The sequence below is a fragment of the Hyla sarda genome, chromosome 7, assembly GCF_029499605.1.
Source record: "Hyla sarda isolate aHylSar1 chromosome 7, aHylSar1.hap1, whole genome shotgun sequence".
Classification (NCBI taxonomy): domain Eukaryota; kingdom Metazoa; phylum Chordata; class Amphibia; order Anura; family Hylidae; genus Hyla; species Hyla sarda.
Window position 1 is genome coordinate 75,077,654 of NC_079195.1, and position 16,661 is coordinate 75,094,314.

Consider the following 16,661-nt stretch of genomic DNA (forward strand, 5'->3'; position numbering starts at 1 on the left):
CCCAACAGTGTCACCAGCAAAGCATCCCCACAACATCACACCTCCTCCTCCACACCAGCACACCTGCATAGTGAAAACCATTTTAGGTAACTACCTCTTGAATCTCATCAAGAGAATGCCAAGAGTGTGCAAAGCAGTAATCAAAGCAAAAGGTGGCTACTTTGAAGAACCTAGAATATGACATATTTTCAGTTGTTTCACACTTTTCTATGTATATAAGTCCACATGTGTTAATTCATAGTTTTGATGCTTTCAGTGTGAATCTACAATTTCCATGGTCATCAAAATAAAGAAAACTCTGAATGAGAAGGTGTTTCCAAACTTTTGGTCTGTACTGTATATATCCTACCGCCACCCGTCCCAGGAACGATAGGGAGGAATAAAGGATTGTCCACAACCGGAGGTTTAGTAAACTGTAGATAACTTTAATGCAGCTTTTATGCAGGTTGATAACGGCAAACATCTATACAGTACGTCTATACAGAAGAGTAGTCTGTAAGTTCCTCACAGTTGGTTGGGACCTTGTAGTATATAAGCTCTGAGTCTGGAATTACGCTGTTCCGCTGGATTCAGGGGAATTGTTTAGGTCCAGCAGTCACGCAGGATTAACGGGATTTAGATTTGGTAGACTCACGTTTAGTAAGGTGCAGCAGTGATAGGCTTCAGGCGAGAGATTGGTTACAGCACCCCTATATGGAGAGAGGCAGGCTTAGAGCTTATTGGTTCCCACCAGCTGTCAGTCCTTTCACAAAGCATTATGGTACATCATGTGACCACATCATGTGCCCTGGAAGGTCCTTAAAGGGGTAGTCCAGTGGGGAAAAACTTATCCCCTATCCTAAGGATAGTGGATAAGATTGAGATCGCGGGGGGTCCGACCGCTGGGGCCCCCTGCGATCTCTCTGTACGGGGGCCAGGCTCTCCAGCCAGATAGCGGGTGTCGACCCCCGCACGAAGCGGCGGCCGACATGCCCCCTCAATACATCTCAATGGCAGAGCTGGAGATTGCCGAAGGCATCGCTTCGGCTCTGCCATAGAGTTGTATTGAGGGGGCGTGTCGGCCGCCGCTTCGTGCGGAGGTCGACACGCCCCCTTCCAGCGGGCTGTCGGGGCTCCGTACAGGAGATCGCGGGGGCCCCAGCGGTCGGACCCCCCGCGATCTGCAACTTATCCCCTATCCTTAGGATAGGGGATGAGTTGTTCACCACTGGGTCACCACTGGACTACTCCTTTAAGCTTAACTTAACATTAGACTTAGTAGTCATGTGACCTAAGGTTCTGGAAGTACTATACATATAATAAAATATATACAATTTATACACATCAAACATAATAAAATTAAAGAAGGAAGAGGTGACAAGGGGTTATCCCACCAGGAGGATCCTACCGGTACATAGGATCTCTGACTTTGGGGACTTAGCACACAAGGTACAGTACCGGGACACCACAGTATGCTGAAAGAGCACTGAGACTTGTCTGTGCAGTGGAGGCTGAGAACTAGTGTTGCTCACGAATATTCACAATGCGAATTTTATTCGCGAATATCGCATATTCGCGAATTCGCGAATATTCGCGAATATAGCACTATATATTCGTAATGATGAATATTTTTTTTTTTTTCACAGTACACATCACAGTGATCATCCCTCTCTGCTTCCAGCTTGTGTGGTGTAAAGAAGGCTCTAATACTACTGTGTGAGAATGGCGTGCGAATGTTCGCATATGCGAATTTTCGCTTATGCTAATTTTGTATATGCTAATTTTCGCATATGTTAATTTTCGCATACGCGAATTTTCGCAAATGCGAAAATAAAACGAGAATATTACGAATATGCTAATTTAGCGAATATATGACGAATATTCGTCCATATATTCGCGAATATTCGCGAATTCGAATATGGCCTATGCCGCTCAACACTACTGAGAACGCGGAGTCGCACACTGTCACAAGACCAACAGCCTGATAGCGTGGAGGAGGAAGCAGCGGGACCTGTCCAAGTTGGTGTTGTGGCTGTGCAGGAACCACATTCACCTAGTGGGCAGTAAAAAACATGTATTGTCTCTGACCATAGTTACAGCTCCAGACTTCAGCGCTGCCGTGCACTTTGGTACACGCCGACAGGCTCAAGAACTGGCCCACCTTCTCTTCCACAAAATTGTGCAGGGCTGGTACTGCCTTCCTCTCAAAGAAATGCACTTTCCACCTCGGCTCGGCACAAGCCATCAGTTCTCTGAAAGGTGCAGAGTCCACCACTTGAAAAGGGAGGGACTGCAGCACCAGCAACTTAGACAGGAGCACATTCAGTTTCTGCGCCGTTGGATGAGTGGGTGCATACTATTGACTCTTGGACACGGCTTCGCCGATGGATTGCTGGCGGAATAATTGACTAATAGTAGAAGGAGCCGGAGCATCTGGAGCGACAGAAGGAGGGTATGACACACAGCTCCCTTCGGCTGAGGTGGTGGAGCCTTGGCTGGCTGAAACAGGGAGCGGCATGCCACTGGATGATGCAGCAGGCTGGACCACCACATCGGAGCCACAGTTCTCCGAGACTGCTTTATGGTGGCGCAGCATATGTTGACACAGGGCCGCGGTGCCAACATTGGGGCCCTGGCCATGCTTCATTTTCTGCCGACACATCTTGCATATGGCTATGTTAACCTCCTCCGGATGCTTGATGAAAAACTGCCACACCGCCGAGTAGCTGATTTTCCCACCAAAAGTCTGCACTAATTGACTGCTCCTGCCACCGTCTCCAGGAACCCCTGTTCCACTACCTCCCGGGAAGGTAGGCTACCGCATAGCAGTTTGTCTCCCCAGGCACGCTACCATGCTGACTGCCAACCATGCTACCACCTTGCTGGCTCAGCTGCTGCCTCACGAGCAACCTGTAACCCTCTTCTCCTGATGATGATGAAGCCCCTTCTGCACCCGTCTCCCAATTGCGATCGGCTTCATCATCATCAACAATTGTCTGCACTTAGCTGATGTCCTCCTCAGGTTCCTCAACAGTGTCAGCTTCAGGACCCTGAACGTTGGCAACACTGCCTCCCACATAACTCTCCTCATCACTTCTTGCCCGCCTAGCGGAGGTAGCGGCGGATGTCTCCTCCCCTTCCTGACTGGGCAGTAGCTGCTGACTGTCCTCTATTAGATCATCCTCACAAATAGTGGAGCTGAACCCACAGTATAAGATACTTCTTTAGGGGAGGGAACAGCATAGAACAGAGGCAATGGGAGGACAGTGACTGCTCCCGGGACATGCCAACTGAGGGTTGTGTCTGAGGAACCCACCGACTGTTGACTGGGGGTATCAGATGACATTTGTGATGAAGTGGATGACAATGTGACTCTCGCTGTGACTTCTGCTGCCACTCACCTCTAGTCTGCTGTGACCTCTGCCTGTGCCTGATGAATTTAGGCCTCTGTCACTCCTCTGTGCATGTCCTGGCACTTCTCTGCCTTACATACTTAGTGCGTTTATGAGGGGAGTACAATCCGTTTCACTATGCTTAAAACAGTATTTAGAAAGAAATTATTTAACCAATCCTTCAAGGATTTTACCCCGAAAAAGGTACACAATGATACTCAAATCAATATTATAGGAATACTTCAATTAATAAATAATTGCTTTTATTATTAAACATTTGTAAAGCAATATTATAAAATTATTCTATTATTAATATTATCCTGGCACAAGTGCATAAAAGGTGAGAATCCACTGGGCCCTAGTGGTAATAATCACCAAAATGTAGTATCACTATATACTTTATATTCTGGCAACCATATAGTATATAATAGATATTGCTGGATATCCCATTCTGGAAAAGGGATGATAAAAGTCCTCTTCAGTGTATCTGGTGAAAAAAGTCTTTATAATAGATGTTGTAGCAAATAAAGTCTTTATAATAGATATTGTAATAGATAATGTAACATATGTGTTGTTACTTATTACAACACCTTGGAACCTAATGGTCTTAATTCCAGTCTAGAATTATTTGGTTTCCTCTGAGGGGGTTTGCCTCGCGACCATTGCGCGACTTTGTATATTATATTTGAGGCGCCCATTGGTGGTGACTCAACCCCTCTCATTTTCACATGTAAGTTGTCTCTATCCCCAATATGGTTTACATTGTTCACCTTGCTACTATTTCAATTTTCATAATGTATTCATTTTTATATTCATTTTTATTTTTTATATTGTATTTTTTATGTTGTATCTTTCTCATTGTTTATTTCATTTTTATCATATTTTTATTATTATTATTTCCATTTTTATTTTTCATATTATCATATTACTATTACTTTTATTATTATATAGTTCCGTATATATTTTAATATATATTTACATACTTTATTCTTAATATTATTAACGTATCCAATTGTATTTCATTTATTTTCAATCATACTTTTTCCTAATAATATTTCATTTCCAATAAATATGTAGTTTTCGCATCTATTTACATAGATGCGATCTTCCTATAATGGAAAGTATACGTGTAAGTGTATGATCGCAATCTGAGTTTGTAATTTTATTTAGGGTATATTTATTTTATTTTATTATATTTTAAATGTTTGTGTTTACAGAAATCTAATATAGGCTGCTGTTAAACTGCTCTCTCCAATATGTATGTATACATTAACTAGGATATAAAAACGCTATGGCCCAATGTGAATTGGACCATAGATACTGTCAAAAGAATATAATGTAATGCAATTCAGATGTGCAATCCAGGCCAGATATTAGCTCTGACCTTTAACGAATTGGATTCAAATGTGAACCACCGTATAAAAGTGACCTACAGGATAAGCTTCAATATACATTTGTTTTAATCCCTACTGAAGAAAGGGTCGTGCGATATATAGCAGGAGAACCCTGAAACGCGTCTAGAATAGATATATATCTATTACCGCACCGTGCAATATAAATATGGTGTGAACCTGGCACCGATACTCATGATCCATTGAAATCGGCAACCACTGCAGCCACGGTCTGGTCCGGATTTTCATTGTGTTTTACTTCAGCCTGAACCTGCCGGGAGAGATCCATTCATCCATCCATCCGCCCTAAGACTCCATTACATCCACCACGAGGGACGCCAACGCTGTGCCCGCCCTTTAGCAACAATACAGGAGCAATACGGAGGTTACTGGGGACGTTGTGCCAATCGCACCCTTGCACAGGTCCTTCCTTGCACCAGCGACAGCCCTGTGCCAACGCTGCCGGCGTGTGGTGAGCGGAGAGGACAACACTTGTCAGGAGCGGGTGAGATACATTGTACCAGCAGTGTTCTATACGGCTCAGATAAAAGACTCTAACAGTTAAAAGACTGTAATAAGTAACAACACATATGTTACATTATCTATTACAATATCTATTATAAAGACTTTATTTTCTACAACATCTATTATAAAGACTTTTTTCACCAGATACACTGAAGAGGACTTTTATCATCCCTTTTCCAGACTGGGATATCCAGCAATATCTATTATATACTAACTATATAGTTGCCAGAATATAAAGTATATAGTGATACTACATTTTGGTGATTATTTCCACCAGGGCCCAGTGGATTCTCCCCTTTTATGCACTTGTGCCACGATAATATTAATAATAGAATAATTTTATAATATTGTTTTACAAATGTTTAATAATAAAAGCAATTAATTATTAATTGAAGTATTCCTATAATATTGATTTGAGTATCATTGTGTACCTTTTTCGGGGTAAAATCCTTGAAGAATTGGTTATATAATTTCTTTCTTTATATTTATTTCTGGCCGTTGGGTTCCGGCATATAACCAGTTATATCCTCGGATTTTTGGTTTGTGAGCTGCACACACATTTGCATTTTTAAAACAGTATTTGTTTAAAGCAGGTGTGTACTTTTGGTTGTCCTTTCACAGTATCTAGGCCCTTGACAGATTAAAAGGTACAAAATAGTATACTACTTGGATGAAAGTATGTGGTATGCACTTATGAAGGCAGAAAAATGCGCTAAAGTACGCTTAAAGAAGTAGTGGATTAAAACACCAGCCGGTGATGACTTTTGTCTGGACTTTCACAGTATCTAGGCCCTTGACAGATTAACAGGTACAAAATAGTACACTACTTAGATGCAGATATGTGGTATGCACTTATGAGGGCAGAAAAATGCGCTACAGTACGCTTAAAAAAGTATCTGAGTACAACATCAGCCGGTGAGTACTTTTGCCTGGCCTTTCACAGTATCTAGGCCCTTGACAGATTAACAGGTACAAAATAGGACACTACTTAGATGTACAGATGTGGTAGGCACTTATGAGGGTAGAAAAATGAGCTACAGTACACTTAAAAAAGTATCTGAGTACAACACCAGCCAGTGAGTACATTTGCCTGGACTTTCACAGTATCTAGGCCATTGACAGATTAACAGGTACAAAATAGTACACTACTTAGATGTAGGTATATGGTATGCACTTATGAGGGAAGAAAAATGTGCTACAGTACAGTTAAAAAAGTATCTGAGTAAAACACCAGCCGGTGAGTACTTTTGCCTGCACTTTCACAGTATCTAGGCCATTGACAGATTAACAGGTACAAAATAGTACACTACTTAGATGTAGGTATGTGGTATGCACTTATGAGGGCAGAAAAATGCGCTACAGAACGCTTAAAAATCCGTATTTTTGCACAACACCAGCAGTACACAACAGTGCTGCAGCACACAGTCGATGTGCACTAAACCCATAATTGCACTCTCTCACAGACTATTAGGAATGGACTGCTTAGTTTGTATTATACTGTCTACAGAGTAGTATAACCAGCAGACCATTTGTTGTGGAACAAAGAGGGCAGAAAAATGCGCTACAGTAAGCTTAAAAAGACGTATTGGAGTAAAACACCAGCCGGTGATCACTTTTGCCTGAACTCTCACAGTATCTAGGCCCTTGACAGATTAACAGCTACAAAATAGTACACTACTTAGATGTAGGTATGTGGTATGCACTTATGCGGGCAGAAAAATGGGTTACAGTATGCTTAAAAAAACATATTTTTGCACAACACCAGCAGGGCACAACAGTGCTGGAGCACACAAAAGCTGTGTTCTAAACCTAATATTGCACTCTGTCAAAGACTATTAGCAGTGGATGGCTGGGCATTATACCATCTACAGACTAGTATAACCAGCAGATGATTTGTGGGGGAACAAAAACACAGAATTGTGCTGAAAAATTATTCCTGCCTCCTCTAAGGTTTATGAAGTTTAGGCAGCTTATTGAAATGTATGAGGCAGCACACAGCTCTCTGTCCCTCTTTTAATACAATGCTGTAGAAAGTGACTCGGAAGTTGATCACTGTAGGAAACATTCTTTTGTGTGAAAAATGCACTGCTCTCTGTCCACCATAGACTATGAGGTGAAACGCTGCTGTAAAAAGCTTTCTGTGTAACCCACACCGCTGTCCTTTCTCTCTGCAGTGAAAGGAGGAAGTGACTAGCCAGAATATGGCTGCCGATTATATAGGGCTGTGACATCACAGGGGTGACTGGCTGCTCATAGGCTGCATCCTGCATGTGATTCAGGGTCATCCCGCCTACCCTCGTTCCCGCCTTCCCAGAGTTCCTTGCCCCATGTCCTCACATGTGGTTCCGCCATCTTAGATGCTCTGGACCGCACTAAATGGAGTTTAATGAAGCTATTCGCGCAATAGAATCGCAGTGATATTCGCATTCATTGCAAATTGAATTTTTCATGAAATTCGTAAAGAATTCGGATTTGTCATCTTTGCTCATCACTAATCCCGATTAATAAATGCCATTAAGAAAAAAAAAACAGAAACATCAAGAACTTTACAAAAAGTAATCAAAAAGTTAAATTTAAACAAATATGGTACCAATATAGATATCTACAGATCATGGAACAAAAAAAATTAGCCCTCGAACAGCCCTGTATGCAAAAAAAAAAAAGTTATACAAGTTAATAGGGCAATTTTAAGAATACTTATTTTGCTAAATGTTTTTTTTTTTTTTTGTAGAATAGTAATACAAAAGCTATGTAGATATTGTTATCTTTGTAATCCTATTGACCCAAAGAATAAAGAAAAATGTTGAGCGAGCCGAGTCCGGTGAACCTGGATTCTACCCGAACTTCAGGTTTTGCTTAGCTCGCTAAACTTTAGAACTTTTACTGATTTGGCTTGCGTGAACTGGCAAAAGTATGAAATAATCATTGAACACATGACGTTTTGACACCCAGAGGAAGCAGGAAGGGCAGACGGCAGTGAAATCACGTCAGGGTGACCAGCATATCACATGATAACCCAAGTTATCATATGATTTGCTGGTTTAAGTGTCAATCAGCTCAAATTCCCATAGGAGACAGCAAGGGGGGGGGGGGGGGGGTAAGGACTTTTACACAGTTTAACCTCACCAGGACCAAGGGCATACAGGCCAATGCTGGACACTGCCAATCAGGCCGATGCCTGGCACTAACCCTAAAATGTGGGGTTAACGGTGCCGGTAGCTCAGTGGAGCTGAGTGAATGGCGGGAGGCTCCTCACCTGCCTTCTTGCCCTCTGATCGGTCATCAGCTGCTCCAAGCCTGCTATGCAGGCTAGAGCAGCAGAGCGCTGATAACACTGATCAATGCTATGCTATGCAAAATTTGAGAAACTAAAATTTTTAAACCTCCCGTTGTATGCTGGCTAATACTTGTCCTTCTACTTCTGCTGTACAATGGCTACCACTAGGAAGACTCCTTATGCTATGGGGATTTGCTCCGGCTAGGGACAGTACCTAGAATAGAAAGACAAGCGCTCCATAGGGTAATATTGTTAAGCCCCAGTGTGAGGTAGAAAACGAATGACTGCCCACCCTAGGTGGTTGTGTAGCTTCATACACAACAATGATGATAGCTTACAAATAGTAGGTCGTCTGCTTCCCTCCGGTCACTGGTATATGCTATGGCCAGGGATGGCTTTGAGGAGGGACCCGGCTCAAAGGGTGCTGACCGACCATGACAGGGTATGGAGGATAAAAGAGTATTTTATTAACCAAGATGCAATGCGTTTCACTGTGCTTGCGCAGCTTCATCAGGCATAACAAAGGAGGTACAACAGCATAATTATCAAAAACTAATTAACCATGAATCCTATGGGATTTTTAAGCTTGCTACATTGACCCACCAGGGGCTCAATGAATCAACAGAGAATGTTCGTTGATTATTGTTAACTGCACATTGCGATTTGCCACAGGATTCACATTATGCGATTGCCCGTGGCAACTCGCAATGTGGGTACTATTAGACACACAGGGGTTTAATTTCTCCTGTTGTCTTGTGTCTGGTTCCTGCTTTGTTAAAGAAGGGGTTAATTCTTACCTTTATAAACATGCTGTTGTACCTCCTATGTCATGCCTGAGGAAGATGCGCAAGTGCAGTGAAACGCGTTGCATCTTGGTCCATAAAATCCTCTTTTATTCTCCATACCTTGTCGTGGTCAGTCAGCGCCGTTTGGTCCCTCCTCGAAGCCATTCCTGTCCAATGGACAGTACCTGACATGGACAGAGGTGTCAGCAGAGAGCACTGTGGTCAGACAGAAAAGAACTTCAAAAAGAAAAGAGTATACTCTGTAGTATACAGCAGCTGATAAGTACTGGAAGGATTAAGACTGGAAGGATTAAGACTGGAAGGATTAAGACTTTTAAATAGAAGTAATGTATAAATCTGTTTAACTTTCTGGCACCAGTTAATAAAAAATAAAAAAATGCTTTCCACTGGAGTACTCCTTTAATGCCACTTTATTTTAGTGAAAATAAGCCTAAAAAATCCTTGAGTGCATTAAAGGGGTACTCCACCAGCCATCCGTCACGCCCCCTCCCATAGACTTACATTGAGTGGGTGTGGCCTGAAGGGGGGTGGCCGACCCCCGCAGCGCACGCACAGCGTTCAGAAGTAAATATTCCGAACGCAGCAGGAAGGCTGGCCAATGGAGTGCCCCTTTAACCCCTTAGGGACTCAGCCTATTTTCACCTTAACCCCTTAACGATGCAGGACGTATATTTACGTCCTGCGCAGGCTCCCGCGATAAGAAGCAGGGCCGCGCTGTGTCCACACATCTATAGGAATGAAAGCAATGGTTTAGCGATTTGTAAAAATGCAGTGATTTCTCTGATAGTCTTGGTTCGCTATTTCCACAATTATTTTGTATTCAGTTAGAATAAATAGTAAATGTCTTGAATAAAGAATGCAGCGATTTGTGCAAAGTTAGTTAGTGGCAATTGTATCAATTGACTTTAGAATGTAACAAATCTGGATCCTCTATGCAGAGGGCTCGATGTTGGAGACACAGCCATCTCCCAATTGTGCAGCGGCAGTGTTAAGTTCATTAAAGTGTAGCTCCCACCAAGTAATATATAATCTAATATGTCCCTACCTAGTAGTAATCTAGCCCTAACCCCCTACCTAGCTTCAACAATTTTTTAAATCGCTTTAATAAATCAGATTTAGTGCTTCTAAATCTGCTCTATAAAGCAGGGCAGGAAGCAGCGCTTCCCAACAGGCGCAACGTCACTGACGCCTTGCTGGGCGCTTGCTTCCGCCCTCAGATCGTTTATGCAGCGCTCCTGTGCATAGATGATCTGCCAATAGCACTGCAGGCAGCTCCGGGGTCTCCTCCTCCCTGTTTACCTGTGCATGTGCTATCCAGGGAGGAGGAGTAGAGGAGCATCGCCGGCCTGCCGTGCACGATATTACAGCCGAGACCCGGGGCCGGTATTATAAGACCTCAGATCAGACTTACCCATCCGGAGGATCAGCGCAGCAATGAGTTTGCGCGCTGCCTCCGGACAGGGTAACGGAGGCGGGGCCGCGCGCGAGGCCAGTGGAGCTGGCCAATGCGCGCAGCCCCAGCTATCAGCGTGCTCGCTCTCACCTGTTTGATTGACAGGCGGGAGCGAGCACCGCAGTGACTGAATTTTGACTTGTTGCCAGGCTTAAATGAGTCGAAATTCCGTAGTGACGTCACTGCCGAATGCATTCGGCCACTAGGAGGGCGACCCCTAGTGGCCGAATTTAAAAGTGATTTTAAGCTGGTTTAAATCACTTTTTTAAATTAAAGTATAATAGAGATATGTTGAAGTACTTAAGTACTACAACATATGAATTTTTTTATTTCATGACAGTGCCCATTTAAGAACAGCGCTTTAACCCCTTCCCGACCCATGGCATACATGTCTGTCATGGGTCGGCTCCCATTCTATAACTTGGGGCCACGGCGTGGGGGCCACACCCGTGGCTAATAGCGCGTGGCAGTGATCGCGGTGCCGCGCGCTATTAACCCTTTAGACACGGCATTCAAAGTTGAATGCCGCGTCTAAAGTGAAAGTAAACTAATGCCGGTTAGCTCAGGGAGCTGCTCGGGATCGCCGCAGCAAAATCGCGGCATCCCGAACAGCTTACATGACAGCCGGAGGATCCCTACCTGCCTCCATGCTGTCCGATCGCCGAATGACTGCTCAGTGCCTGAGATCCAGGCATGATCAGTCAAGCGGCAGAATCATTGATCACTGGTTTCCTATGAGAAACCAGTGATCAATGTAAAAGATGATTGTGGGCACTGTTATAGGTCCCTATGGGAGCTATAACACTGCAAAAAAAAGTGGGGAAAAAAAGTGAATAAAGATCATTTAACCCCTTCCCTAATAAAAGTTTGAATCACCCCCCTTTTCCTATTAAAAAAAAAAAACTGTGTAAATAAAAATAAACATAAGTGGTATCTTCACGTGCGTAAATGTCGGAATTATAAAAATATATCATTAATTAAACCGTATGGTCAATGGCGTATGCGCAAAAAATTCCAAAGTCCAAAAAAGCTTATTTTTGGTCACTTTTTATATCATGAAAAAATGAATAAAAAGTGATCAAAAAGCCCGATCATTACAAACATGGTACCGCTAAAAACTTCAGATCACGACGCAAAAAATTAGCCCTCATACTGTCCCATACGCAGAAAAATAAAAAAGTTATAGGGGTCAGAAGATGACAATTTTAAACGTATACATTTTCCTGTATGTAGTTATGATTTTTTATGAAGTACAAGAAAAACAAACCTATATGTAGGGGATCATTTTAACCGTATGGACCTACAGAATAAAGAGAAAGTGTCATTTTTACCGAAAAATGCACTGCGTAGAAATGGAAGCCCCCAAAATTTACAAAATTGTGTTTTTTCTTCAATTTTGTCGCACAATGAATTTTTTTTTCCCATTCTCTGTAGATTTTTGGGTAAAATGACTTATGTCATTACAAAGTAGAATTGGTGGCGCAAAAAATAAGCCATCATATGGATTTTTAGGTGCAAAATTTAAAGAGTTATGGTTTTTTAAAGGTAAGGAGGAAAAAACGAAAGTGCAAAAATTGAAAAACCCTGGGTCATGAAGGGGTTAAGGGTGCGTTCACACGGAGTAATTCAAGAGGAATTTACTCGAGTAATTCCTCTTGAATTCTCTGCTCCAAATTAATGCACATCTCCTCTGCCCATTGACTTTAATGTTATTTCTGCTGTCCTGTTCACACTGCGGAAATTCTGCTAGCAGAATTCCGACGCTGAATTCCTTTCTGCTTGAACAAAGAACATGTTCATTCTTTAAGCGGAATCCGCTAGCAGAAATCAATTGAAGTCAAAGGTAATAAAAAATTCCGCCCGATATCGTTTTCGCCCGGAATTCGCGGGCAATTTGCGCAGAAATGGCTGTAAAACCCTTCACTTCTGTTACGCCGAGCGCTCCGGGTCCCCGCTCCTCCCCGGAGCGCTCGCTACACTCTCCTCACTGCAGCGCTCCGGTCAGATCCACTGACCCGGGGCGCTGCGATACTGCCTCCAGCCGGGATGCGATTCGCGATGCGGGTAGCGCCCGCTCGCGATGCGCACCCCGGCTCCCGTACCTGACTCGCTCTCCGTCGGTCCTGTCCCGGCGCGCGCGGCCCCGCTCCTTAGGGCGCGCGCGCGCCGGGTCTTTGCGATTTAAAGGGCCACTGCGCCGCTGATTGGCGCAGTGGTTCCAATTAGCCTGATCACCTGTGCACTTCCCTATATCACCTCACTTCCCCTGCACTCCCTCGCCGGATCTTGTTGCCATTGTGCCAGTGAAAGCGTTTCCTTGTGTGTTCCCAGCCTGTGTTCCAGACCTCCTGCCGTTGCCCCTGACTACGATCCTTGCTGCCTGCCCCGACCTTCTGCTACGTCCGACCTTGCTTCTGCCTACTCCCTTGTACCGCGCCTATCTTCAGCAGTCAGAGAGGTTGAGCCGTTGCTAGTGGATACGACCTGGTCACTACCGCCGCAGCAAGTCCATCCCGCTTTGCGGCGGGCTCTGGTGAAAACCAGTAGTGACTTAGAACCGATCCACTAGCACGGTCCACGCCAATCCCTCTCTGGCACAGAGGATCCACTACCTGCCAGCCGGCATCGTGACAGTAGATCCGGCCATGGATCCCGCTGAAGTTCCTCTGCCAGTTGTCGCCGACCTCACCACGGTGGTCGCCCAGCAGTCACAACAGATAGCGCAACAAGGCCAACAGCTGTCTCAACTGACCGTTATGCTACAGCAGTTACTACCACAGCTTCAGCAATCATCTCCTCCGCCAGCTCCTGCACCTCCTCCGCAGCGAGTGGCCGCTTCTGGTCTACGCCTATCCTTGCCGGATAAATTTGATGGGGACTCTAAGTTTTGCCGTGGCTTTCTTTCCCAATGTTCCCTGCACCTGGAGATGATGTCGGACCAGTTTCCCACTGAAAGGTCTAAGGTGGCTTTCGTAGTCAGCCTTCTGTCTGGAAAAGCCCTGTCTTGGGCCACACCGCTCTGGGACCGCAATGACCCCGTCACTGCCTCTGTACACTCCTTCTTCTCGGAAATCCGAAGTGTCTTTGAGGAACCTGCCCGAGCCTCTTCTGCTGAGACTGCCCTGTTGAACCTGGTCCAGGGTAATTCTTCCGTTGGCGAGTATGCCGTACAATTCCGTACTCTTGCTTCAGAATTATCCTGGAATAATGAGGCCCTCTGCGCGACCTTTAAAAAAGGCCTATCCAGCAACATTAAAGATGTTCTGGCCGCACGAGAAATCCCTGCTAATCTACATGAACTCATTCACCTAGCCACTCGCATTGACATGCGTTTTTCCGAAAGGCGTCAGGAGCTCCGCCAAGATATGGACTCTGTTCGCACGAGGCGTTTCTTCTCCTCGGCTCCTCTCTCCTCTGGTCCCCTGCAATCCGTTCCTGTGCCTCCCGCCGTGGAGGCTATGCAGGTCGACCGGTCTCGCCTGACACCTCAAGAAAGGACACGACGCCGCATGGAGAATCTCTGCCTGTACTGTGCTAGTACCGAACACTTCCTGAGGGATTGTCCTATCCGTCCTCCCCGCCTGGAAAAACGTACGCTGACTCCGCACAAAGGTGAGACAGTCCTTGATGTCTACTCTGCTTCTCCACGTCTTACTGTGCCTGTGCGGATGTCTGCCTCTGCCTTCTCCTTCTCTACTATGGCCTTCTTGGACTCTGGATCTGCAGGAAATTTTATTTTGGCCTCTCTCGTCAACAGGTTCAACATCCCAGTGACCAGTCTCGCCAGACCCCTTTACATCAATTGTGTAAACAATGAAAGATTGGACTGTACCATACGTTTCCGCACGGAGCCCCTTCTAATGTGCATCGGATCTCATCACGAGAGGATTGAACTTTTGGTCCTCCCCAATTGCACTTCTGAAATTCTCCTTGGACTTCCCTGGCTTCAACTTCATTCCCCAACCCTGGATTGGTCCACTGGGGAGATCAAGAGTTGGGGGCCCTCTTGTTCCAAGGACTGTCTAAAACCGGTTCCCAGTAACCCTTGCCGTGACTCTGTGGTTCCTCCAGTAACCGGTCTCCCTAAGGCCTATATGGACTTTGCGGATGTTTTTTGCAAAAAACAAGCTGAGACTCTACCTCCTCACAGGCCTTATGATTGTCCTATCGACCTCCTCCCGGGCACTACTCCACCCCGGGGCAGAATTTATCCTCTGTCCGCCCCAGAGACTCTTGCCATGTCTGAATACGTCCAGGAAAATTTAAAAAAGGGCTTTATCCGTAAATCCTCCTCTCCTGCCGGAGCCGGATTTTTCTTTGTGTCCAAAAAAGATGGCTCCCTACGTCCTTGCATTGACTACCGCGGTCTTAATAAAATCACGGTTAAGAACCGCTACCCCCTACCCCTCATCTCTGAACTCTTTGATCGCCTCCAAGGTGCCCACATCTTTACTAAACTGGACTTAAGAGGTGCTTATAATCTCATCCGCATCAGAGAGGGGGATGAATGGAAAACGGCATTTAACACCAGAGATGGACACTTTGAGTATCTGGTCATGCCCTTTGGCCTGTGCAACGCCCCTGCCGTCTTCCAAGACTTTGTTAATGAAATTTTTCGTGATCTTTTATACTCCTGTGTTGTTGTATATCTGGACGATATCCTGATTTTTTCTGCCAATCTAGAAGAACACCGCCAGCATGTCCGTATGGTTCTTCAGAGACTTCGTGACAATCAACTCTATGCCAAAATTGAGAAATGTCTGTTTGAATGCCAATCTCTTCCTTTTCTAGGATACTTGGTCTCTGGCCAGGGACTACAAATGGATCCAGACAAACTCTCTGCCGTCTTAGATTGGCCACGCCCCTCCGGACTCCGTGCTATCCAACGCTTTTTGGGGTTCGCCAATTATTACAGGCAATTTATTCCACATTTTTCTACCGTTGTGGCTCCTATCGTGGCTTTAACCAAAAAAAATGCCGATCCCAAGTCTTGGCCTCCTCAAGCGGAAGACGCCTTTAAACGACTCAAGTCTGCCTTTTCTTCGGCTCCCGTGCTCTCCAGACCTGACCTTTCCAAACCCTTCCTATTGGAGGTTGATGCCTCCTCAGTGGGAGCTGGAGCTGTTCTTCTACAAAAAAATTCTTCCGGGCATGCTGTCACTTGTGGGTTTTTTTCTAGGACCTTCTCTCCGGCGGAGAGGAACTACTCCATCGGGGATCGAGAGCTTCTAGCCATCAAATTAGCACTTGAGGAATGGAGGCATCTGCTGGAGGGATCAAGATTTCCAGTTATTATTTACACCGATCACAAGAACCTCTCCTACCTCCAGTCTGCCCAACGGCTGAATCCTCGCCAGGCCCGATGGTCTCTGTTCTTTGCCTGATTTAATTTTGAAATTCACTTTCGGCCTGCCGATAAGAACATTAGGGCCGATGCTCTCTCTCGTTCCTCGGATGCTTCGGAAGTTGAACTCTCTCCGCAACACATCATTCCTCCGGACTGCCTGATTTCCACTTCTCCAGCCTCCATCAGGCAAACTCCTCCAGGAAAGACCTTTGTTTCTCCACGCCAACGCCTCGGAATCCTCAAATGGGGTCACTCCTCCCATCTCGCAGGTCATGTGGGCATCAAGAAATCTGTGCAACTCATCTCCCGCTTCTATTGGTGGCCGACTCTGGAGACGGATGTTGTGGACTTTGTGCGAGCCTGCACTATCTGTGCCCGGGATAAGACTCCTCGCCAGAAGCCCGCTGGTTTTCTTCACCCCCTGCCTGTCCCCGAACAGCCTTGGTCTCTGATTGGTATGGATTTTATTACTGATTTACCCCCTTACCGTG

The 16,661-nt window shown here is 45.1% G+C and overlaps 1 protein-coding gene and 1 long non-coding RNA gene across 6 annotated transcripts in view; one reads left to right on the plus strand and one right to left on the minus strand.

Annotated features, from left to right (window-relative positions):
* Nucleotides 1-16,661, minus strand: part of CALHM2 (calcium homeostasis modulator family member 2) — a 76,908-nt gene that overhangs the window by 38,251 nt on the left and 21,996 nt on the right. The window contains exon 1 of one of the 5 annotated variants that reach the window (XM_056529681.1): nt 8,671-8,689. The exons of the other annotated variants lie outside the window; for them this stretch is intronic. The gene's annotated coding sequence lies outside the window, so the exon portion shown is untranslated. Of the gene's footprint in view, nt 1-8,670; nt 8,690-16,661 lie in introns of those variants that run through there. 5 annotated transcript variants of the gene reach the window in all.
* LOC130281927 (uncharacterized) overlaps nt 1-16,661 on the plus strand; it is a 69,907-nt gene that overhangs the window by 2,347 nt on the left and 50,899 nt on the right. The window lies entirely within an intron of this gene.